The sequence below is a fragment of the Jaculus jaculus genome, chromosome 1, assembly GCF_020740685.1.
Source record: "Jaculus jaculus isolate mJacJac1 chromosome 1, mJacJac1.mat.Y.cur, whole genome shotgun sequence".
NCBI classification, from domain to species: domain Eukaryota; kingdom Metazoa; phylum Chordata; class Mammalia; order Rodentia; family Dipodidae; genus Jaculus; species Jaculus jaculus.
Genome location: NC_059102.1, coordinates 30,315,756 through 30,339,906, shown reverse-complemented (window position 1 = coordinate 30,339,906; position 24,151 = coordinate 30,315,756). Strand labels below are relative to the sequence as shown.

At 50.8% G+C, this 24,151-nt stretch overlaps 1 protein-coding gene and 1 long non-coding RNA gene across 2 annotated transcripts in view; one reads left to right on the top strand and one right to left on the bottom strand.

Annotated features, from left to right (window-relative positions):
- LOC101595051 (inositol 1,4,5-trisphosphate receptor interacting protein) overlaps positions 1-20,662 on the bottom strand; it is a 30,422-nt gene extending 9,760 nt beyond the window's left edge. The window contains exon 1 of the mRNA XM_004659367.2: positions 20,625-20,662. The gene's annotated coding sequence lies outside the window, so the exon portion shown is untranslated. The remainder of the gene's footprint in view (positions 1-20,624) is intronic.
- A 462-nt stretch (positions 20,663-21,124) lies between these two features.
- On the top strand, positions 21,125-23,563 carry LOC123457632. The gene is made up of 2 exons (XR_006635089.1): positions 21,125-21,262; positions 22,196-23,563. It is a non-coding gene; the product is annotated as an uncharacterized LOC123457632 (long non-coding RNA).
- Positions 23,564-24,151: the final 588 nt, after the last annotated feature.

Genomic DNA, 24,151 nt, shown 5'->3' with positions numbered 1-24,151 from the left:
ACCAGGGACATGTATGTGCAGACTCACGTATGTACACGTATGATTCCCACTCCAGAGGGCACATTTCCCCCATCCCAAGAACGTCTGCTTCTCCTTATCCCAAAGCTCTCGGTCCCACGAGACTGTCCCATGTCTGCGGTCTGTAACATCTGTTGGCAGCTTTGGCTTTGAGAATAAACCTGGGTCATTTGGAGGGCTTTTTGCCTGCTTGCCCGGAAGCTGACAGGAAGCCTGCTGAATTCCTCCCCACCCTCACCTCACCCACAGGGAGAGTGGGTCATACAGTTCACTGTTAAACTTAGCCTGGCAGAGGGCCAGGTCACAGAGTATGGGGGCTTAGGGAAGATGGCAGCCTTCGGGTGCCTGGGTGGAAGGTGGAAGGAGGTATCTAGGAGAGTCTGACAGACTCTCCCTGTGAGGCCAGAAATCCAAAACCTTGGAGAAAGAAACCCCACAGATCTGTTTGCTGGGATCCCTTATTTCTGCACCCCAGGGAATTCCCCACTACAACTTCAGCCAACTTATATAAGAGTTGTCTAATTAACTATGGGTCCCATCTCTAAATCCCTCACAAGTACCACTGTGACCTTCCAAAGGGTGGTTGTGAACTCTTTCTCACGGATGGGTTAGTCAAAGTTCAAGGAGATTTCTAGTCATGGGGCTGTTAAAATCAGAGGCAGGGCTGCTGGAGAGATTGCTCAGTGGTTAAGGCACCTGTCTGCAAAACCTAATGACCAGAGTTTGATTCCCCAGTATCCATGTAAAGCCTGATGCACAAAGTGACACATGCATCTGGGGCTCATTTGCAGTGCCTAGAGGCCCTGGAGCACCCATATTTCTCTTTCTCTCTGCTTGCAAATAAAAATAGTTTTTTTTTTTTTAAAAAAAAATCAAAGGTGGGCTGAAATACAAGTGTGCTCTAGCTCATATTTTCCCAGTGTGCTCCAGTGATAGAGAGCCTCCTGAGCTCAAGGTCAAAGCTGGATGCTTCAAGAACTCCCTGCCTCCAGCAACAGGCATGGCTGATCCCTGACAGTGGACTTACAGCCCACCTATTAAGTCAGACAGCAAGAAAATACCAGTACCATGCTGACAAGCCTGGGCTGTGAAGATGCAAAGAAGAAGAGATTTATTCCTGTTCCCAATTGGGGAGGGGAGCTCTATTATCCCTTCTTGCCCCACCTACTGGGGAGTTGTCAGTGTTCAACTCCTTGACTCGACATGCACCCACTCTACTCTTTCCAGAGAGATTTCTGCAACAAGCTTGTGGCCAGACGCCTCACCTTTCTGTCCCACCACCAGCCTATTGCCACCTAGGACTAGATGACTGATCTAGGCCACAGATGTGGTCCAGATCTATTTCTCAGTGGCTTGGTATTTTCCTCTGGTATAGTAGCTTTTCAAGTGCATGTAACCATGACACCAGCTAGGAACTTCTTAAAAACACAAACTTTTTGCCTGGCATGGTGGCGCACATCCGGAGGCAGAGGTAGGAGGATCACTGTGAGTTTGAGGCCTACCTGAGACTACATGGTGAATTCCAGGTCAGTTTGGGCTACACTGAGACCCTTTCCTTGAAAAACAAGAAAACAAAAAAAGCAAACTTTTTTTTCAGGTGCTGTCCCAAGCATGCTGATCAGAAATTCCAGGGCGGGGCCTGGCATCGTCTACGTTTTAACAAGCTTCCCAGGTGAAAAACTGGAGCCAAATCAAGCCATCTAGCCTGAGGACCTCCCATTCTGATCACAGCTGGATCCTGGAGCCCGCCAAGGACTCAGGTCTGGCCTGGCCTGTCAGATGCAATTAGCTCCGCTAATTACAACAGCAGCCTCAGCGCTGGCATGGCCTTCAGAGGCAACAGGAGCAGCTGATGGCTTCCTTTCCAAAGCAAAATAAAGGAGGTGGCTGATGACCGAGAGGTACTTTCAGTCTAGGCCGGGTGGGGGGACTTGGGTCCTTTCCCACGGTTTAAATTCTTGGTCCTCCAAGACAAGAGCCACAGGAGAGACTCACACTGTCCTGAGTTTAGAACGAACACCATTGCATGCGTGGGCTTGTGCTGGAGTTTCCCAGCCCAGCTAACGGGGTTCATAGTTGGGGAGCATAAAGCCAACATTGGGAAAGTCAGAATTCGGAGTTGGACTAATAATGTAAGCCTCATTTACAAACAGCAAACTGAAGCTGAAAAAGGAGACAGGCTTGACCTGGATGGTGGGGCAGAGAGGCTGTGGCTGGCTGGGCAGCCTCCATGGCCAGCGAGCGTTAGGCAGGTACACCTGTACAGGAAAAGCGTGGGGAAAAGTGAGGAGTTTTCATTTCTGTTTTTGAAAGTTTTCTCTCTCTCTCTGTAGGGTTTCACTCTAGCCCAGGATGACCTGGAATTCACCATGTACTCTGTTAGCCTGGAACTCATGGCGATCCTCCTACCTCTCCCTACTAAGTGCTGGGATTAAAGGCGTGCACCACCGTATCTTTTTGAAGCAGAGTTTCACTCCACCAAGCCCAAGCTGACCTGGAACTTACTTGGTAGAATTCATGTTGATCATTCTGCCCCTGCCCTCTCAAGTGCTGGGATTAAAGGTGTGAGCCACCATGTCAACTCAAAAGTGAAGACTGGGCTTGGGGAGATGGCTCAGTAGTTAAAGGTACTTGCTTGCAAAAACCTGCCAGAATGGGTTTGACTCCCCAGTGCCCACATTAAAGCCAGATAACCAGATGCACAAAGTGGAGTGTGTGTCTGCAGTTCATTAGCAGTGACAAGAGACCCTGGCATACCCACTCTCTCAAATAAATAATTTAAAAAAAAATTGTTTTTACATCTTTTGAGATAGGGCCTCCCTCTAGTCTAGGATGACCTGGAATTCACTGTGTAGTCTCAGGATGGCCTCGAACTCATGGTAATCCTCCTATCTCAGGTCTCCCAAGTGCTGGGATTAAAGGCATGTACCACTGTGCCCGGCAAAAAAAAAAAAAAAAAAAAAAAAAAAAAAAATTAAAGGTGATTTTTTTTAATGCATTACCCATGTCATGCAGGATTGTAAGCACTCTGCACATGTAACCCCATGTCAGACACAATGCTAAGCACTCGGCATGTGTTCAACATTGGTTTTCAGTTAGGAGCTTCACCAGGTATCTCTCTTAGTCCGCCTGGTCTGCTATACATAGAGCTGCATGTGAATAGAGTCTCACCTGAGTCTGCCCCCGTTTCCTATGTTCTCCTTCCATTCCCCAGGAAGCTGATAGGATCCCACCAGGGAGGCCCCCACTCTCCCTGCAGCCCAGGGCACGTCCTGGCCACCGAGTCAGTGGTGACCACCCAAATCTTCAGGTGGGTTGTCTCCCAAGTTAAGTCTTTGAGAAACAAGACTGTGAGGAAAGGTTGGTTGATTGGAGAGTCCATACTTGGCCTCAGCCTTGCTTTTGGAGTTTCAAGTCCAAAGAGCCAAGCAGTGTGAAGCTGTGTGCAGACTCTGCCGCTGTGGCCCCGCACCCGGTCGGTCCCCAGTCTGCGGCTATGCTCCTCTCCAGCAGAGAGTAAGACCCGCTTCCTCGGACAGCAAGGCTCAGCTCACCCTTCACAGGACGGCGGCAAGGTCAGACCACCGTGTCACCTCACACACTGCTTCTGCCTTCCTGCCCACAAGACCAGCAACCAATTTCTGCAGCCTTCAAGGCTCCCTGCATAGGTCAGATGCAGTACAGAGATGGCCAAGGGAGGCACAGCTGCGGGAGTCACGCGTCTCCATCAACTCCAGGGCTAACTCAGGACAGCGTGCAGTCACAGCGGCTCCCAAGGTAGCACCACCTGCGGTGACAACACCCCCCCTTCTGGGAAGGAGGAAGGGCTAGCAAAGCTAGTCTTTGTCCCAGCAAGGGCCATTGAGACACAGGGCATCTATGGCTGGGACCACCCTTCACTAATACCCAAATGGAGACAGGATCTGTGAAGGGCTAGGCCTCTGGGCCTGGCAGGAGAGGGAGGTGCTGGCAAAGACAGGAAGTGAAGAAAGAGGAAGAAAGAGGATTAACAACAACAAAAAAGTAATAATTGAGCAAGTAGGTAGAAAGGGTGTGGCTCTGCCCCCACCTCCTTCGCTCAATATCCTTGCAGCCCTGGCCCCACGCTGGCTGCCCTCCACCTCTGTGCTTCCTTCTGAAAGAGCCATTGTGAAACCGAGTGTGTGTGTGTGTGTGTGTGTGTGTGTGTGTGTGTGTGTGTGTGTGTGGTGGGGGGGGAGTGTGGGAGACAAGCCCTCAGGAAAAACGCAGACAGATGGGGAGTACTCAGTGCTGGGGACTTGATGTCAGAAGCTTCACCTGCAGGTGACAGGCACACTGCATATTCTATGTCCCCGGAAAGGCAAGATTTTTTTTTTTTGCATTCCCTAAAAGAAGCTAGTATTTATAATTTTTAAAATCTGAATCCTCCAATTTAATTTTTGTATATTTTGATTTATTTGCAAGCAGAGAGAGAGAGGGAGAGAGACTGGGCATGCCAGGGCCTCTTGCTGTGCTACAAACAACTTCAGATATGTACACCGCTCTGTGCATTTGGCTTTACATGGGCGCTGGGGAATAGAATTCAAGCAGACAGGCTTTGCAAGCAAGTGCTTTTACACGGTGAGCCATCTCACCGGCCCGAGTCTTCCAATTTTAAGGTTCTGGCTACCACGTAAAACAACTTCTTTTCAGGCTAGAGAGATGGCTTAGTGGTTAAGGCACTTTCCTATGAAGCCTCAGGACCCAAGTCTGACGTCCCAGTTCCCATGTAAACCAGCTGCATATGGTGGCGCATGCGTATGGAGTTCATCTGCAGTGACTAGAGGCCATGGTGCGTGTGCCCATTCTCTCCCCCATAAATAAATAAATAATTTAAAAAAAAAAACCTTTGCAAACCACATGACCCTGATGAGCTATGTCGGGGGCCACCCAGGGCTTATGCAGGACTGTTCTCCTGCCTGTCATATGCCAGCGCAGGGATCTCTTCGACTCACCGCCTCCCTCTCCTGGGAAGCGTCCCTCTAGACGCCACCTCACGGAGCCCTTTCTCCTCCTGTCCCCTCAGTACCTGGCCCGACCTTTCTCCTAAGCCCAGTCCTGGCTTTGCAGCCCAAGAGCCACGCTGGGAAGAAAAATCACTACAGCTTGAAGGCCGACCACATGCCAGGACCTGTGCTAGGGGCCTTCTGTAAATCTCCTTCCTTCCTGACTGCCTCCCCAGGGACTGGAAGAGGAGGAGACTCCGGACTAGAGGCTATACATACATTGAGGAGGGCTGAGCACTGCCGAGTGGGGGCTGTGTTCGCAAAGACCACGGACCCTTGGCCTTCTCTCAGCCCTGGGAAACGCAGAATGAATGAGAAGGGCCCACCAGGGAGCCACTGAGCAGTGCCCACAGGGTGGGCAGCAGCCTCTTTGCTGGGATGAGCTCTCCTGCCCACGTGGGGTTGCTGGCTGGACTCACAGGAGGAGCGTGATCACACTGCCAAGAAACACTCAGGAAAGGGCACTTTCAAGAAAGCCACCAGGATGCAAATGCCCCTGTCTGGACTGGGGTCATGAGAACGGCCAGGGCAGCCAAGGGACAGGAAGGTCAGTGGCCTGTACCCTGCCAACATCCTTCCTGGTCTGCTTCTTCCCCAAGCTGGTGTGTGCCCCTGGTGAGCAAAGGATGGCAGGGACGCATCAATCCTCCAGAAAGGACAGGCTGTCCATCAAGCCCCCTGGCTGACTCCCTGGCAACAGAGGCCCTGACCCACAGAACATCACAGTGTCTTGGGACAGACAGGCAAGTGGATGGGAAAGTTGCAGGGAGGGGAAACAGGAGCGAGGAAAAGGCATAAAACTGTAAGTCATGATCCCCCTGCTGTCCCCCCAATTCTGGGTGTATCTCCCTTCCTCTCATCCATCCCTTCCAAGGTACCTTGAATCTAACAGTCTCAGGTTTCAATGGCAGCCCTCAAAAAATTTTTTTTTCCCAAAGAGAGCTAGTGAATAAGAGAATCTGTCTGAAAAACAAGGTAGAAGGTTAGTACTGAAATCCAAAGTCACCCTGATTTCCACACATGTGCTGTGGCACACACATGTCTGCACTCACACAAACATCCACATCACACACAATAAAACAAAATGTAGGGCTGGAGAAGATGGCTCAGCAGTTATGGTGCTTGCCCGCAAAGCCAAAGGACCCTGGTTTGATTCCCCAGGACTCACGTAAGCCAGATGCACAAGGAGGCACATGTATCTGGAGTCTGCTAGCAGTGGCTGGAGGCCCTGGCATGCTCATTTTCTCTCTCTCACTCTGTTTTACCTCTTTCTCTCTCTCAGATAAATAAATGAAATATATTTAAAAAAAAAGTCTAAAAAGATGTGTCATTGTGATAACACCCAGGCTCTCTGAAAATGATCTTATTTGGACCAAGGGACTTTGCAGATGTGTATAGATAAACACTGTGAAATGAGGTCATCCCGGATTACCAGGTGGACCCTATGTCTGGTGACAAGTGTCTTTATGAGGAGCCTGAAAAGACAAAAGAAAAGGTAATATGAGGTGAAGGCACAGCGAAGGGACATCTGGACTTGAAGAGGCAAGACGGCTCCCCTAGAGCATTTGGAGGGAATGTGGCCCAGAAGGCACCTTATTATAGCAGCCCTAGGACTGATGCAGACTCCTCTACGCACAGCGAAGGCTCCCTCTGCTCTCCCAGCCAGCAGTGACCTTGCCAGCTGTGCTGCAGGCCTTTGCTTTGTGCCCAGGCCCGAGGGAACCACTTGGGAGCAGGCTCTCACACATCCTGGCCTTTGGAATTAGCTCCTCTGAGCTCTCGCTGGCACCCAGATCTCCCACTGCCTGCTTCCCCAACCTTGGAGTTCCCCACTTCCACACAGACCTTTTGCCATGCAACACAGGTCCGAGCTTTAAGTCTGGTTCATTGGATCTCTCAACCCCCTCCCTGACTGGCCCAGTCACTTCACATTAACCTAGTGTCCCATGAACAGGCATCTGCAATTCCCATCACTCCCATGCTTCAGATTCTGTCGGCTAAGTTCTCTGTCATAATAAGCCCCTCCCCAAAACCACTTCATGGAGCCCTCCATAGCCCACCCATCTCTGAGACACATCCCTCTTTCTTAAAGGAACAGAAGAACAGTGGAAGGGAGTCGGACACGCAGGCTCAGGGTTTGGGCAAAAGTCTGGCGCCTTCATAGGTGAGGTATCCCCTTGGATGTGCTTGACATGCTGGTTTCCTGGAACTCTATCCTTAGTGTGTTTATCCTATGTGGCAGCCCTGGGGGAGACAGGCATCCATCCCATGTCAGAGGTAGGAGCCCAAAGCCCTGAGGTCCAGCAGCCTCTTCAAGGCCACACGATCGACCAGGGCCCATCTCCCCCATGCCCATCCTGCTGGCTCACCAATTAGCTGCCTTCATCGGCTGCCAGGTTCCTCCAGGGCAGGGGGAGGGTCTTGTTTGTCTTCAGGTTCCCCAAAGTGCCTGGTACACACCTGCTCACACGCATCACCCTGGGGACCCACAGTGGTTCAAATCACACCCGCTGGAGACACCACCTTCAAAAGGAGGCTTCCCGAACACCATCTACTCTCGGGCAGGATGACTTTCCTATAGTGAGCCAGCAGGGGTCAGGGAGGTCCCCCTAGGCCCCTGGGAATCCCGTTGGAGATCTCTGAACCTTAAACAGGCCACTGTGAATCCCCCATCACGGGTTAGTGCTGCTCAGAGTAGACTCTCTTACTCCCCCACACTATCCCCCCGCATCTGGCCCCAAGCTGTGGGTACAGAGGGTACATCAGAACAGGGCATGCCAGGGCTCCCACTGCTTGCCATCTTCCCATTTCTTCACCCTGTGTTGTGTACACACCCTGCCTTCCAGCAGAGCACCAGGGTTCCAGCAAAGCCATCCTTCTCCAGTACAGGGCAGGCTGCTTGAGGGGGGAGCCAGCCGGAGCAGACAGAAATGGGGTAAACACATAGGAAAACAAAGCCCTCCCGGCCCCTCCCTCCCCTTCCAGCGGGAGCTGGGGTGGGTGGGATGAAAGGAACTGGGCTCCCAGCAGCCACTTTCCTTTTGATCCTGGCCTGGGAACAAAGACCAACTCCACAGACAGCTAGCTGGAGCTCTCCAGCTTCCTTTAGGGCACAGAGAAAGATGCCCCTGCACCCCCCCAATTGCTGTGGCTATAGAAAGGCTAGTTATCCCACTAAAGACTTCCCAGCCCACCATGTCCTGGCCATGGCAGAATTCCCTTTTGAGTCTTCGCCCTGGTCCCTGGCTTGGTCCCCTGTGGCTCAGGCAGTACTGACATAGTATCTGGGCCCCAGCTGGGCTAGGGAGTGTGTGCAAAGAGGGGTCAAGAAGTAGGAAAGAAAGTTCCCAGGGTTTCCTGTGTGCACACACGCATACACACCCACACTGTCTAGGCCTGCAAAGATTGAAAACCCCCTTCATCTTCACAAAGGAGAACAAGGGGAAAACGGAGGCCAAACCCAGTCTTAAAAAGTTAAGAGCTGTGGTCAGCTTCTTTGGCCGGGGCCCGGCTGCAGGGACCTCGCTGAACAACAGAGGCCGCCCGCCCGCCCGCCCTCCCACACCTGTTAGAGCCAACCAGTGAACCAGAAGGCTCAAAACAGCTAGAATATTGCTCCACGGTTTGTCTATGACAGAATTCACACTCCCTGAGAGTTAGCCAAAACAAAACATCCACAACCACCTACCCACCACATCATTTTCCAGCCACGGGCATGGGGAGATGAGACATGTACACGCTCTGCCAGGGCTGCGGCCTGGCACACTGCAAATGTCTACATAATGTCTGACGAACGTATGAACCATGACTACCCCAGAAAATGTCAAGTTTACAAGTTCACTCGGACAGACTTCTGGCCCCAACATCACCCAGAAAGAAACAGTCCAAAGCGCTTCAGCTAAATGTTGACAGTGTGCGGAGACTCAGAGAACAGTAATTAAAGGGCCTCGCCGTGATCAGAAGGTTTGAGTCTTGGCTCTGCCGTGTGTGTGTGTGTGTGTGTGTGTGTGTGTGTGTGTGTGTGTGTGTGTGATGATGCCCACACCCACCATGGCTTTTGCACCGGGAGGCGATGCACAGTCAAAACCAATGTTTTGTAACTGGCATTGAGGTTGTTGCCATTCACATTGGTGGCAAGGTCAGATCTGTCTTAGATTTGATCATCCTGGCTGAATGAAACTCTGGGAAGAGAAGTGGGTGACCCACGTTCCTGACGCTTCCTCCAGAAGCCTGGGGGATGATGACTAAGTTGTCTCTTCCCCCTCCCCTCGTCTTTCTCTAAATGTCACATGTGGAGACGATAAAGTCTGGTCCGCTCGTAGTCTCAGGGTGACCTCTGTCATTCCGGCCAGCTGGCACCCTTGCCATGTTTGCCTAGAAGGTTCTGAGCAGTGGCAGGGCAGCCACACTATGGGTGCTGTTGATGCTGCTGAAATGGGTGCATGGATGGCGAATAATCCTAGCACTTGGGAGGCAGAGGTAGGAGGATCGCTGTAAGTGCAAGGCCACCCTGAGACTACATACTAAATTCCAGGTCAGTCTGGGCTAGAGCTAGTCCCTACCTAAAAAAAAAGAAAAGAAAAGAAAAAAAAAAACACATTGCCATCACTCCCAGGAGCACGTGAGATTTCTGGAGTGGGGACTACACAATAAAGGAATTTCTAGATGCTTCCTTCCTGGGAGGGACCCCCTATAGTCAGAAAGCACAAGCTAACAGTGGTATGTGCCAAGTGCATAGGAAAGGTGACAAAAGCCCCTTGGAAGATGCAGTTCTGAAGACAATTGTAGCTCCTTGTGGTCGTAACAGACCTCACCTGCAGGCCAGTGCTCAGTAAGAAAGGAACTCTTGACATAAATGTAGGACCTTCACTTGCAATGAACATCAGCGGAGGATTACAGTGTTTGACACCAATGCAGTGAGGCAGAGAGACCAGCAAGTCTTTCTATCAAGAGAAGACCAGACAAGCTTCTAGACCTGACAAGCTTTGGGAACATTTAGTAGACTGCAACCAACACACAATATTTGAGGCTTAAGCTTTGTGTCAATTCTTTACCTCTACCTTCCTCATGTTAACTCTCTGAGGCAGGTACTTAGCTCCATTTTCAGGTAAGGAGACATAGGCAAGAGTGGCGAGGCCCCTCACTGAACATGAACATCCCATACTTTGGATTAGGACTTTCAAGCTTTCCATGAAGCCATGCTGCTCAGAGGCCGGGCATGTGGATCATCATACCTGTGCCTCTGGTCTCTTCCTCCCTGTTGTGGTACTTTAAATGTATATCCCCCAACAGAGTCAGGAATTCATTAAAGCTGATTACTTGGATTTCCAGCCGTCTGGCTGGAGGAGGTGTGACTGTAGGTGGACCTGAATCCCAGCCTCAGGTGCGCAGGGTGCTTGAACTGCCCGGGGTTCCCAGAGTGTGCTTGCTTGTGCAGCTGGTGATGTTTTTTTCTCTCAGCATGCGTTTGATAAAGGGGGCCAGCTTCTTCTGCCATTATGAAACGTCCTCTGGATCTAGAAGGCCTAAAATAAATGCCATTCCTCCCATAAACTGTGTCTGGTTTAGAAGTTCAGAACGCCCAGCAGCAAGGAGCTGACTACAACACCTGTCCTGTTTAGGGAATGGGAGGTGACCCCCTAGATGAAACCTGCACAAAGGCAGACAGAATGAATTCATTAAGACTCCTTCTGCCAAGACATGGTGCGGCCTGGGTTAGCCTTTTCTGTAGCTGACTAGGAAAGGAGAACAGAGCTCTTCTGACCCTGGCGGTGGAATCAGAGACATAGGACTGAAGAGAGAGAAGCTCAGGGCATTTGGAGGCAGACTCAGGGGTGGGGCCCCAGCATTCTTTGCCTTCCTCCCTTCCAGACACTGCAGTCTTGCTCTCACAGGGACTCAGAACAAAGTCTCAGCAAACAAAGGGCTCCTTCAAGAACTTCGGGCGACTCCCCTGCTACTGCTAAGAGGGTTAGTGAAACAGGCTCCCATGGGAGCAGTGTGCTATACACACATGTTTCTACTAACAGGCAGGGCCAAGGTGATGACCACACCCTCCCTCCTGCTTTGCTGCCATTGGTGGGAGACTCTTCTCTATCTCCCTGGAGGGGGAACGCAGAAGCTTAGGACACCTTCACGGCTGGGCCTCTCTTCCTGGGCAAGCCGAGAATGGGTCATTCCCACGGGAGGGAGTCATTTGGTAACCATGGACTCCACATTTCCCCCCGGGACTCCTAGCAGAGCATCTCAAATTGTACTATGGACTACGTGGTACTTCCCGTTACTATCCCATTAAAAAGACAAGAAAACTGAGTCCCCATCTGCTCACATCACAGAGCAGAGGGAGACCAAAGCTAAGGCCCAGAGTTGGTGATCTGCTTGCTCTCTTCTCACCTTTGACACTCAGACTCTGGGGTGCTTTATGCTACCATCTTGGTCATGGGGCCATGGGGTCCAGGCAGAGCCCTGGGGTGGCAGAAAGAATCTAAAGGTCTGGGAGACGACAGATCTAGGATTTTAGAACTCATCTCTGCACCAGCGAGGAAGTCTGAGCCTATTCTTTCATCTGGAGAACGGGAAAATAGCCACCTGGAGGGGCCACTGAGAGCCCCTCAAGAACACAAACGCACGGGGGGGGGGGCCGAGAGGGGCCCTTGCCAGGAGCAGCTGATCAGAGAATGAAGTTTACTTCACTTTTTGGAACAACAGGTGATGATGCGTGGCTGGGGACCCACTATGCAAGGGGAACATTATCTGCAGTCTTTGTGAGGATATTCCAAATCTCACCTAGAACCCTAAACAGGCTATGCTCACACAAAAACTGTAACAATCACTTGAGCCATGAATCCACTGGACATCAGGGCGACGCTTGAAGTGGTAACTTGTTGCACAAAACAAACTTGAATCAGGCACCTTTTAAGTTGAAAGGCAAGGCTGTTTCTGCTCTGAAATATTGTAGGGACATGTCTCTAGTGTGTCACTTCTCCCTGGAGGGGAGTTCTTATATTGTGGGGAGAAATCTCTAGTGTGTCACTTTTCCCTGGGAGGGTAGTTCTTTCATCCCTTGTGTTGGCTCATGGCAGCCTTTGTTTAGGAATTCTGTCTGAAAAACAGCATTACCTCAGAAGGTATGGCTAAAGCCTCAGGATGGCAGTTGAAGAGCCTCACCTGTGCCATATAGTTTAGCCTTGTGCACAGTGCCATCCCACAAGTGTGCTCTGTTTTTTTAAAATATATATACACACACACACACATACATACATACATACATACATATACATATATGGGTTTTTTGAGGTAGGGTCTCATTCTGGCTCAGGCTAACCTGGAATTCACTATGTAGTCTCAGGGTGGCCTTGAACTCTCGGCGATCCTCTTACCTCTGCCTCCCAAGTGCTGGGATTAAAGGCGTGCACCACCACACCCGGCAAATATTTTTTTATTTTATGTACTTTTTATTGACAACTTCTATACTTACAGACAACAAACCATGGTATTTCCCTCCCCTCGCCTCCTCTTCCCCACTTTCTCCTTCATAGCTCTGCTCTCTGTCATATCCCCTCCCTCTGTCCATTAGGGTCTCTTTTAATTTGATGTCACCATCTTTTTCTCCTATTATGAGGGTCTTGTGTAAAAAATATTTTTAAATTATTTAGTTATTTTACTGATTTGAGAGAGAGAGAGAGAGAGAGAGAGAAAGAGGGAAAATGGGCACGCCAGGGCCTCTAGCCACTGCAAACGAACTCCAGATGCATGCGCACCTGTGCATCATCTGGATTACGTGGGTCCTGGGGAATCAAACCTGGGTCCTTTGGCTTCGCAGGCAAACACCTTAACTGCTAGGCCATCTCTCAAGCCCTCCTTTTTTTTGGGGGGGGGGAACTTTTATTTATTTGCAAGCAGACAGAGGTAGAGAGGAGAGGGTGGAAGGGAGAGAGAGAGAGAGAGAGAGAGACGGAGAGAGAATGGGCACACCAAAGCCTCCTGCCATTGCAAATGATCTGCAGATGCATACACCACTTTGTGCATCTGGCTTTATATGGGTACTGGGGAATCGAACCAGGGTCCTTAGGCTTTGCAGGCAAGCACCTTAGCTGCTGTGCTATCTCTCCACTGCCCCCCAAAGTATCCTTTTTTATTTATTTATTTATTTATTTATTTATTTATTTATTTATTTATTTATTTGACAGCGACAGACACAGAGAGAAAGACAGATAGAGGGAGAGAGAGAGAATGGGCGCGCCAGGGCTTCCATCCACTGCAAACGAACTCCAGACGCGTGCACCCCCTTGTGCATCTGGCTAACGTGGGACCAGGGGAACCGAGCCTCGAACTGGGGTCCTTAGGCTTCACAGGCAAGCGTTTAACCGCTAAGCCATCTCTCCAGCCCCAAAGTATCCTCTTGATGGCACATAGCAGACAACCATGGCTGACCTCTTTAACACCATTCCCAAACTAACAAGTGTCTCTCAAATGCCTCCACTTCTGGCGTGAGCTGCTGGAGAGGAAGGGACTCCGTAGAATCCCACAGATCCTGAGCGAACTGGGTGACAAGTGAACTAACTCTGGGACTGGGTTTCTACTGATGGCTGTTACTGCCCATCACTTAAGGGGTGCCTCCTATGCATTCCTTTCCATGAGGCCACCGAACTGCTTTCACAGCGCCATACCTGTCACAACTGTACAGTGTTTGCTTAGTCGCTGAGGAGCCCCTGATGAAAGGACACAGCGACCCTTGCTTTTTTCCTTTCGAGAAGACAAGAGGATGAACTGTAGGGGAAGCCTTCACTACCCTTCCCCACCTGTCCCTGGACTCTCAGATTTTGGCTGTAGAAACAGAAACGCCAGATGCAGTGGGTCTGGCTCAGTGAATAAAGAGAATAAAGAGCACCAGGTCTTCCCTTTAGGTTGAAGCCAAGGCCTATGGACCCAGGACCCATGGTCAAAGGCTCACAGCCTAGGTCTCAAAATGCAGCCCCGCCCCCCCATCCCCTCCATGGCCTCAGAAACACACCTGCGCAGCCTACACCTTCTTGGTCCTGACTCTTCACCATGTGTCTGACAGTTGAGGCTGGCCTGTCTCCTTCCTGGCTGCTTTGAGGTGGAGGTGTTGCCTAGGGCAACAGTGATGTCATCTGAGGTGCTTCCATTCTGCTGATGTCACCAGCTGGGTGGAGGAGGGGATGTGCTCTCTACAGAAAAACATTACGGGTCCCAAAGCATTGAAGAGGACCCCAGAGGCCTTTGGGCTACTCTCAAAGGACCCCTTTCCTCTACAGAAGCTTTCCCCACCCTGAACGCCTCTCTGGGCATCTGCTTCAGATTAGGCTTGAAACTGACTTTGGAGGGACAAGGAGGAGCTCCTACCCGAGAGACAATCTGATTGGCGGTGGCTTTGCTCTTTGTCCAGACCTCAGAAGGAAATGCAATGGGCTGCATGGGAGTGCCCAGCTCAGCAAAGAATGCAAGCCGTTGACTGACACCTATGTGCCCAACAGGCCCTGTACTAAAGCACTTTTTATCCAAATTGGCCTTCCAGTAGCCCTGGGAGGGTTAGCCCCATTTCTCTGAGGATGTGGCACAGACTTGAAATAATCAAGGAAGGCACTCACCCTACTGCTGAGAACACCCAGTAACTGAGCAGTAGACTCAAGTCTCAACTTGAGGGCTCTCCACTCCAAAGCCCACGTAGGTCACAAGACCTTGGCTTTAGAATAGCTGGAGGTGTGGCTCACTGAACACAAGCCTGGCATGACCCCAGACAGCGACCATGGAACTCAGGTATAAATCAGTTTCTGTTTTTTTCTTTTTTGGTTTTTTTTTGAGGTAGAGTCTCACCCTAGCCCAGGCTGACCTGAAATTCAATCTGTAGTCTCAGGGTGGCTTCGAACTCACAGAGAGGGGCCAGACAGGCAGGTCAGGTGGCCTGCAGCAACCAGACAGACATTGCCTTATGTGTGCCCTATCCCCAGGCTGACCCAGCAGTTCTGAGAGACCAGCTGGGCTTTTCCATTCCCCAGGGCCTCAGTGCTCATTAAGGACCACGTTTCTTGGTTCTATGCTTGGCTTCCCACTGACCTACTTAGGTTACCTGAGCATCCTCTTGATTTTCATATCGTAAAACACACACACACACACACACACACACACACACAGCCCCATAACCCTGAGGTTGCACACTACTTAATTCAGCTTACACAAATCTATGTAGCTAAGAGTTCATGCTTGCAAAGCACTAAACAAGTAACTAAAAAGCGGGATGGGGGTGGGAAAGCGCCACATGATGAGAGTGTAAAGGACAAAAGCCCACCTGGCAAACACTACCCTTGAGGCCACTGGTCAAGGAGATGTGTTCAGCCACTGGTGAGAGGGCCACAGAGGTGGATAGAGCTTGGCACTACTGCCGATCACTGTGCCACACTCTCCCACGTGACCTCCCACTGCACCTTAGGTTTCCCATGTGGTTTGCCCAGGATGCAGGCAACAGAGGCTGAGGACATCCAGCCTGTGTGATAGTCACATTCTCCTGTAATTCAGTAATAAGCTAGTGTCTGTCATGTTTGTCCTCTGCTGGGAGCTTTCTCAGAGTGATCTCCTGGAGCCTGAATGCAGACCACTCTGAAAATGGTCAAAATAGGCTTTCTGAGTGGCTACAGCTGAAAGGAGCCGTCCTTCAGGTATCTGCTGGCACTGGCACCTGCCAGGGGACTCTATCTTCTCTATGGGCAGGAAGCCTGTTGTGTTTACACATCTACGGATAGCACACTTCAAGATGCTCCCTTCAGGGCTGGAGAGATGGCTTAGCGGTCAAGGCACTCGCCTTCAAAGAAAGCCTAATGACCCAGGTTTGATTTCCCAGCACCCACGTAAAGCCAGATGCACAAAGTGGCATGTGTGTCTGGAGCCCATTTGCACTGGCAAGAGACCATGGTGTACCCATTCTCTCTCTGGTGCTTGCAAATAAATAAATAATGCTCCCTTCAGTTAATTCAGTGCTCAGAGGTGCAGTGCAGGAACTAAGGGATCGCAGAGTTAGAGCTTAGAATGGGAGGGCTGGGCGAGGTTTCCTCCAGCGACTTGGAAGGGCGTGTGTAGATGAAGAGACGCTGGAGGAAGAGGGAAGAGGACGCGGGTGAGGACAAACGGCTTAGAGGGGCAGAACAGCATGTTCCCTCACTGCTGCCTCCGCTCCTGGGAGGACTCTGCCTAGGTCAGGGCCTGCATGTAGCCGTCACCTTTTCCCTCAGCACCACGCCCAGGTGGCACTTACTCATCCCTTTCACACCAGACTGCAAACTGGATCTGCTGCTTCACAGCACCCAGTGATCAGGAAGGAAGGGCACTGGATGCTTGGGCCAGGCTTCCCATCCACCATCAAGGCTGGACTTGCCCCTTTCCTTCCTCCCTTCTTCATTCAGTGGGATGAGTCTGCCACCCTTCCATGCTGATAAAGAAAAAGGCAATTTTTCTTTCTGCCTTCCTTCATTAGGGTGCACCACACAACTTGCTTTGGGGGGGGCACGTGTATTATATGCATGTATGTACATTCTTATGTGGGTACACTCATGTGTGAGTGCTCATGCCTGTGTGTGTGTGTGTGTGTGTGCGCGTGCACGCGTGCGTGCACGTGGAGCCCAGAGGTCAGGTTCGGTGATCCTTCTCGTTCGCTCTCTACCTCATTGAGACAGGGCTTCTCACTGAACTTTGAGCTTGCTGACTGGGCTACACCAGCTAGCCAGCAAACTCCTGGGATCTTCCTGTCCCCGTCTACCCTAGTGCAGGAATTATAAGTATGCACCACCAGGCCTGGCATTTGTAACTGCATGCTGGGGGTCCAAACTCAGGTTCTTGTGCTTGTGCAGCAAACTCTGCTGAGCCCTCTCCCCACCCCCAGCTAGATTTGTGTGTGTGTGTGTGTGTGAGAGAGAGAGAGAGAGAGAGAGAGAGAGATTTTGTTTTTAAGTTTTAGTTTTGCTTAAGAGAGAGAGGGAGAGGGAGAGAGAGAGAGAGAGAGAGAGAGAGAGAGAGCACATTAGGGCCTCCAGCCACTGCAAATGAACTCTAGATGCATGTGATCCCTTGTGCATCTGGCTTATATGGGTCCAAGACAATCAAACCTGGGTCCACTGGCTTTGAAGGCAAGTGACCTAACCACTAAGCCATTTCTCCAGTCCCCTCCCCCCCACCTAGTTTTTGAGCTTAACTTGCTTCTTGTTGTGTGAATGCTCAGCAATTGGGACTCCTGAACACTGTACTTCCCTTAGGCCTCAGTTTCCTCATCTGTAACATGGCAATACCAATACCTCAGGGCAAACTCTAAAGATTAAGTTAGTTAACACAGCAGAGTGCTTTCGAGGTGGGAAGGAAAGTTTGAAAATGCTAGGCCCTAAAATAGCTGGTTATGAGGGATTCTAAGAATGGTAGTTCAAATAGTAAATTGCTCAAGGGCACCAGGCTGGGGGAGTGGCTATGGGGCCCCAGGGTTTCATTTCATTAACTTTTTTTATTGACAACTTCCATAAATATAGACAGTATACCATGATCATAATTCCCCCCCACCACTCTCCTTTTCCCCCTCTCCCAACTAAATCAGCCCCTGGGTTTTATTAAAAGACAACAAAGGTTATCCTCTTGCTAAGAGGGAACATCTTTTTCTAATTCACACAGAGGGCTGAAAAAAGTGCCAACAGAGCTGGGGAGATGGCTATCACACAGTGCCTGTCTTGCAAGCATGAGGACTTGAGTTTGGTTCTCAGAACCTATGTGGGAAAACACAAACAAATAGAGAGATGTTTATGATCCTAGGGCTGGGGAGGTGGAGACAAACACAGGTCCCTGGGACTTGCTAGCCAGCTAGTATATCCTAATTAGGTAAGTTCCAGGCCAAGGAGAGACCATGTATGAAAGGAGATAGACAGTGACTAAGGGGAACGACACCCATTATTGTCCTCTGGCCTCCACACCCACCCACACACATGTACACCCGCACACACATGAACACACACAGGAATAAAATAAGAGACAAGAAAAGTGGCAACAGTCCTACAAGTCCAACTCCAACAAGACAGGGTGAAGACATCCAAGATGGATGGAACTCAGGTATAAATCAGTTTCTGTTTTTTTTCTTTTCTTTTCTTTTTTCTTGAGGTAGAGTCTCACCCTAGCCCAGGCTGACCTGAAATTCAATCTGTAGTCTTAGGGTGGCCTCGAACTCACAGTGACCCTCCTACTCCTACCTTGGCCATCCAAGTGCTGATATTATTAAAGGCATGTGCCACCATGCAGAGCAATTTTCTGCTTTTTTGGCGGGGGGGGGGGTGTTGGGGAAGCCCTTGTCCCCCTCTTAATCCACTCCTCCATTACAGATTTGCTGTAGCCCCTCATCCATACTTGGGGCTATCATCTTCAAAGAAAGAGCCACAAAAGCATGAGTCCAGAAGGCATCTTCCTCTTCGTAACCGTGGATGACCCTTGTCTCTGCTGACACTGATGACCAAGGCATTGCCTGCTGAGCTCTGAGGGTAGTGCTCCACTGAACCCCATCTTTCTGCTCCTTCTAACTAAAGAATCTGAGACCAGACTGAACAAGGCTTTTTGTTTTCTCAAGTTTTAATGCCTGGGGTACCTGAAGGGCACAGTCAGGCTCCCCTGTGCTTCTTCTGGTTCTCCCTCACAAGTCACACTTTGTAGGTCATCCAGCATTCCTTCTCCCCTGGACAAGTTCCAGGCCGCCACTGTTGACCCTCCAAGAAGAGACTTTGAAAATTGGGCTAAATTTGCCCAAGCCTATTCTTGGGGAACACTATGCATGGGCTGCTCACCCCTGTCTCCCATGGGGATTGGATACCCTTTTATCAAACAGGACCTTCATCTTACTCTTTACTGACCCCACAGGGCCCCAAAAGAAAAAAAAATACAAAATCAAGGGCTGGAGACATGGCTTAGCAGTTAAGGTGCTTGCTTGAGAAGCCTAAGGACCCATGTTCCACTTTCCAGATGCCACATAAACCAAAGGCGAGTCAAGAGCAAGGGTGCACATGCCCACTGGGTGGTGCCAGCATCGGAAGTTTGATTGCAGTGGCTGAGACCCTGCCAGTTCAATCTCTCTCTCTCTCTAAAATAAGAAAAAAATAAATTAAAAAACATACAAAATCAAGTTCCTCCTAGACAGCGGGACAACTACTTCCTTACAAGTTGCTGTACATTCTTGGCCTCTGATTCAAAGTTCGCCCACGTACCCTCTTTCTCCCTCTCAAGGGTACTTCAAGAACAGAGAAGTAACTTCTGAGATGACGACATCAGGTTAAGAGTTCAGGCATTTGCTCCCTGAAAACCAGAGCCGCATCTTTGAAAATTACCCAGCAAGAGGATAGCATGGTGAGCAAAAAGTCTTTTCTATTCACCCAGGGAGATCCATCCAGATGGTGGGTATGTAACCACTTCATGGTTACCCACAAGTGGAAAATCTGAGGGCAGAACGGCCTGGAGCTACAGGCGGAGAAGTAGCGCATGATAAAGGCCAGTTAGGCACCGAGAAGACCCGCAGGCGGGATGACTCCACACAGCCCACTCACTACCATTAACCAGGGGGCGGATGACAGCCATCCTACCGGCCTCGGCCACCCCATTTCACTGCTACCCTGGACCAGTGACCGCATCAGCCGTGGGTTGGGGTTTGGCTGGCGCGACTCTCTGAAGTAGAACTAATGTGTAAAAGGGAAGACATCCGAAAGGGGAAGAAGAAAAGACAAAGCGACCTGAAATTTGAAATGGACTTAGAATGCTTACCAGCCAGCATCTATCTAATCTGAAGGCTAAAGGGAGTTCTCACCTGGTTCTGTGACTATTTTTCCCATTTCGGATGGGGAGTAGTCTGGCTTGGGGCTCCCCTTCACCCGCGGGCCAGACTTTCTGGAGACAAGGAGACCTCGGCTTGAGGATGGGGGTCAGGAGTCAACGACTGTGGCTATTTGTAGCCCCAAGAGAAGGTTTTGCCCAGCATGGGGTCAACTCCATTAACAGTCTTGAAAAGAGGAAGTGGGGTGGAGGTGGGGGGGGGGGCTTCACAGAGACCAAAGTAACCAACCGTGCCTCACCAACAAAATAAACCAAGAAGAAACAAAACTCCACTTCCAAGAGCTTCGTCCCGGGAGGGGAGGCGCTGCTACCGAGCAAGACAACTTAGCGGGAGTCACGGACGGTCCCGGCCCTGGGCACAAACACGTGGCCCCGCTGGGGTCACCCACGCTCGTGGGGACCCGCAGGAGGAGCTGCCTGCCTCGCCTGCTGCAGGAAGCACCCGGGGGTGGTGGTGGTGGTGGGAGAGGGGTTCCGAGGCTTGCAGCGGGGACCCCAGAGCATCACCCGGGGGAGATGGGACAGCGAGGGGACAATGCCCGCCTTCGCACGCGTGCTTTCCGTGGAGGTTTCCAGAGGGCCGCGCTGCCCGCACCCAAGCGCGCCCGGCTCCCGGGTGGGGATCACCCGTGCACCCCCACCCCGTCCCCGGGCCCCATCGCACCCTTCTCCCAGGTGTCCCGGAGCAGCACAGCCGCGCGCCCCCGCCCGCCGGGCACTCACGGTATTGTCGCCCGCGGCGGGAGCACGGCGTGGGCGGGCCTGGCTCCCGCTCGCGCGTCGGGGTCGCGGGTGGGCGGGAGGCAGGGCCGCGGGCACCGGGGGATGCTGGCGGGCGGCGGGACCGCGGCTGGCTCCCGCCTTTCTGGCCTCCGACCGACCGCCGCGGAGCTCTACGAGGCGGCCGAGTTACTCATTTCCTGGATGTCACGGAAACTTTTTCCTCCTTATAAGAACAAAACACCCGCCTCTGCGGGCGGCCGCCGCCGGCTTCTTAAGGGCGTCCGCGCGGGTCGGCGGGGACCGGCCCAGCCTCCTCCGTGGAGAACGTGCCGGCCCCGGGACACGGGTCCCCAGACTCTGCGGACGAGACGGCGGGTCGGGGGAGCCACCGTGGCGGGACCACGGGCGGCCATCGGAGGGCGGACAGGGAACCTGGGAGGACGCCCTTAAAAAGTCGGTCTAGGCCGCGGGCGGGAAGGGGTTAAGTCACGGCCAGTCTGGGCGCCTTTCAGTGGCGCGTTTTATGAGAGGTGGAAGTTCTGGGGCCACCTATTCTGTCCCTTGGAGGAAAATATAAGCGGAGACACAACGTTGGCCCTCTTTCTGTCCTGCAGCTTGAAAGGGAATAAATAAACTCAGTAAGTTCTACGATTAGTGAATGCGTCGTTGCGTCTCCGCCCCAGTCACCAGGCACAAAGGAGGGGGGGGGGGCAACGCTGCCGGGACGCTTTCTTTCTCGGTTGTGAGGTTGGATCTAGTATTGCTACCAAAGTATTAAGAGGTTTAGGGGGCCGGGGTGGTGTAGCTCAGCGGTAGAATGCTGGTCTAAATACAAATTTGTTAGTTTATGGAATCCATTACCTGCTGTAGCCTTCCCTCTGTGGACTCTGCGCTCAAACCTACAGCCAGTGGGAGTAGCTGGGAAAGGCTGGGATGAACTCATTAATCCCCTTCAGGAGCGCCTAGGGAACATGGGGGGAAATTAGAACACCTTGTGTGGAGATTATCACCATTCCTGCTACCATTTGGTCTTAGATCACCTTGCTTTCGTCCTCCGTCCAGCCAAGTAACTTTTAACACTCTCCTGGAACACATTAGGCCGAGTCTGTCAAAGATAAACAGGCGATGAGAAAATGTGCTAAAAATAGGTCCTTTGGCCCTGGGCCCAAGGCACTTGTAAGTTCAGTTTTCTACTGCTGTGCCCAGCCCTTTCTTGAAGTTGGGAGATTGTTAACTGTAGTTTGGGGGTCCGTCAAGGGAGGTAGATCTGGGGAAATGGTCTTGAAAGAGCTTTGCTGTTTTCAAAATATCCACCAATCAGCTGGGTTGGGCTTTCACCCATCTACCCTCCACAAAGCCTGTAGGGGCAATGCACCCAGTGCATTCCTTCCGCTGAGTGCAAGGTTAGGGTGGAATGCCAAGGTTGGTGCTTGAAAAGCTCTTTGGTGTTGTCTGGCCTGCAAGATGTTTCAGCAATTTCTGACTGTTTGTGTGTGTTTGTTTATACAAGGAACATTTATTGTATTTGTTTTCTTTTAAACCTGATGTCTTCACTCTTTGTGCCCCGACAGTCTCTTTCATGGGCATCCGTCTGCTCTGACGACTAGGTCCACCATCATAACCTGGCACACAAGCTGTTCAGGAGCTGGAATGTTATGTCCCCAAGCCCATATCTTACTCCATGTGTCACTCCAAACTCCTTGCGGTTCTTGGAACCTGTGCTTCTCAGAACACGATGTGCCATTGGCTCAGTGTCCCCCGTGGGTAGTCAAGGTGAGCTTTATCTGCCTGCAGCCTCCACCCCACCTCTTCCTTCACTGTGTCACCCCCAGTGCACACACATTATTTGTGCCCAATTGTGTGTTCAGCCATCAGATCTCAGAAGAAGCGCTCATGCCTCCAGGAAGTATCTCCTGAGTTAGGCACCCACTTGGAGATGAGGGGAGAAGTGAGGGATCTCCAGGCTTTGGGTTCTAGAAAGACAGAAATTTAGACTCATGACTTCTGTCCACAGCTGGGGTTATGGAACAACTCTTGAAATAACAGGAGGATGGAAAAGTCTCCCATAGGGTCAGCAAAGAAGCTTGCGATTCATCTGGGACATGGTCTAATTAAAGAATGATGGTGCATGCCTGGGATTCCATCACGTGGGAGGCTGAAGTGGAGTCTATGAGTTTGAGGCTATCCTTGACTACATAGGAAGGCTACATAGCAGGACTGTGTCTCAAAATAAAACAAAAAGCAAACTAACATGCAAAAAGAATATCTGCTGGAGAAATCAAACTTCTGTGCCCACGCAGCAATGTGAGGTCCCAGTTGGCACTACTCATGTGAGAAGAGTCCTGAAGTGACAGAATATGAAAACTGATTCCAAAGTGCTGGTCCTCCTAGAAACAAATCTAAAATGCAGGTTATTCTGATCTTTAGCAAAATAAGTAACTCCCATTGAAGATTATGAATTTATAATAAGAAACTATAAACCAAGCCAGGTTTTATGGTACATATTTATAAGCCCAGCTACTTAAGAAGCTGAGACAGGATGGCAAGTTCAAGGCCTGCTTGGGCTCCAGAATGAATTCAAAGCCATTCTCAAAGAAGTTTTTAAGGGCTAGGGAGATGGTTTAGTTAGTAAAGTGCTTGCCTTGTGTGGGAGTTTGAATGTATGGCCTCCATAGACTCAGGTGTTAAAACTAAACTTGTAACTTGGGATGGCTGAAGAAGGTGGCACTGGGATGGATCCTGGTGTCCAGCCCAACGGTGTGCAGAGAAGACTGAGTTCTGACAGCCCCTGCTTGCTACAGGCTTGGGCTTGCTCCTTCTGGTGTTTGCTGGCTGTTAGGTTGTTTCTCTGTACTTGAATATATGGAAGCAGCTTCTTCCACCATTGATGGACCGTCCCCTGGATCTGTAAACTTGCAATAAATCTCTTCCTCCATGAACCGTGTCTGGATTGGCTGTTCACGCCAGCACAACATGGAGCTTTATACTACACCTTGCAAGCATGAGGACCTGACTTTTATTCCCATCATCCACGTGAAATGCTGAGTGTCGTGTGTGCCTGTAATCCCAGTACTGGAGAGGCAGAGACAGGAGGTCCCTGGAGCTCAGGGGCCAGCATTCTAACCCCAACTGGTGAGCTCCAGGCCAAGGAAAGACCCTGTCTCAAAGGAGGTGGATGGTGCTCCCAAGGAATGACACCTCGGGTTGTCCTCTGGCCTCCACACACATGTGTACCTGCACACACATCACTATGCACACTGTATCTTAAAAAGGGTTGTAAGGGCTGGAGAGACGGCTGGACAGTTAAAGGCACTTGTTTACAATGCCTGGCAGCCTGTGTTTGATTCCCCAGCACCCACATAATGCCAGATGCACAAAGTGTGCATTTATCTGGAACTTGTTTGCAGTGGCGGGAACCCATACTCACTTTGTCTCTTTCAAATAAGTAAATAAAAATATTTCTTAAAAATAAAAAAAAATAAAAGTTTTTTAAAGGGTTGATTTTAGCCTTATATCTAATCCTCAGT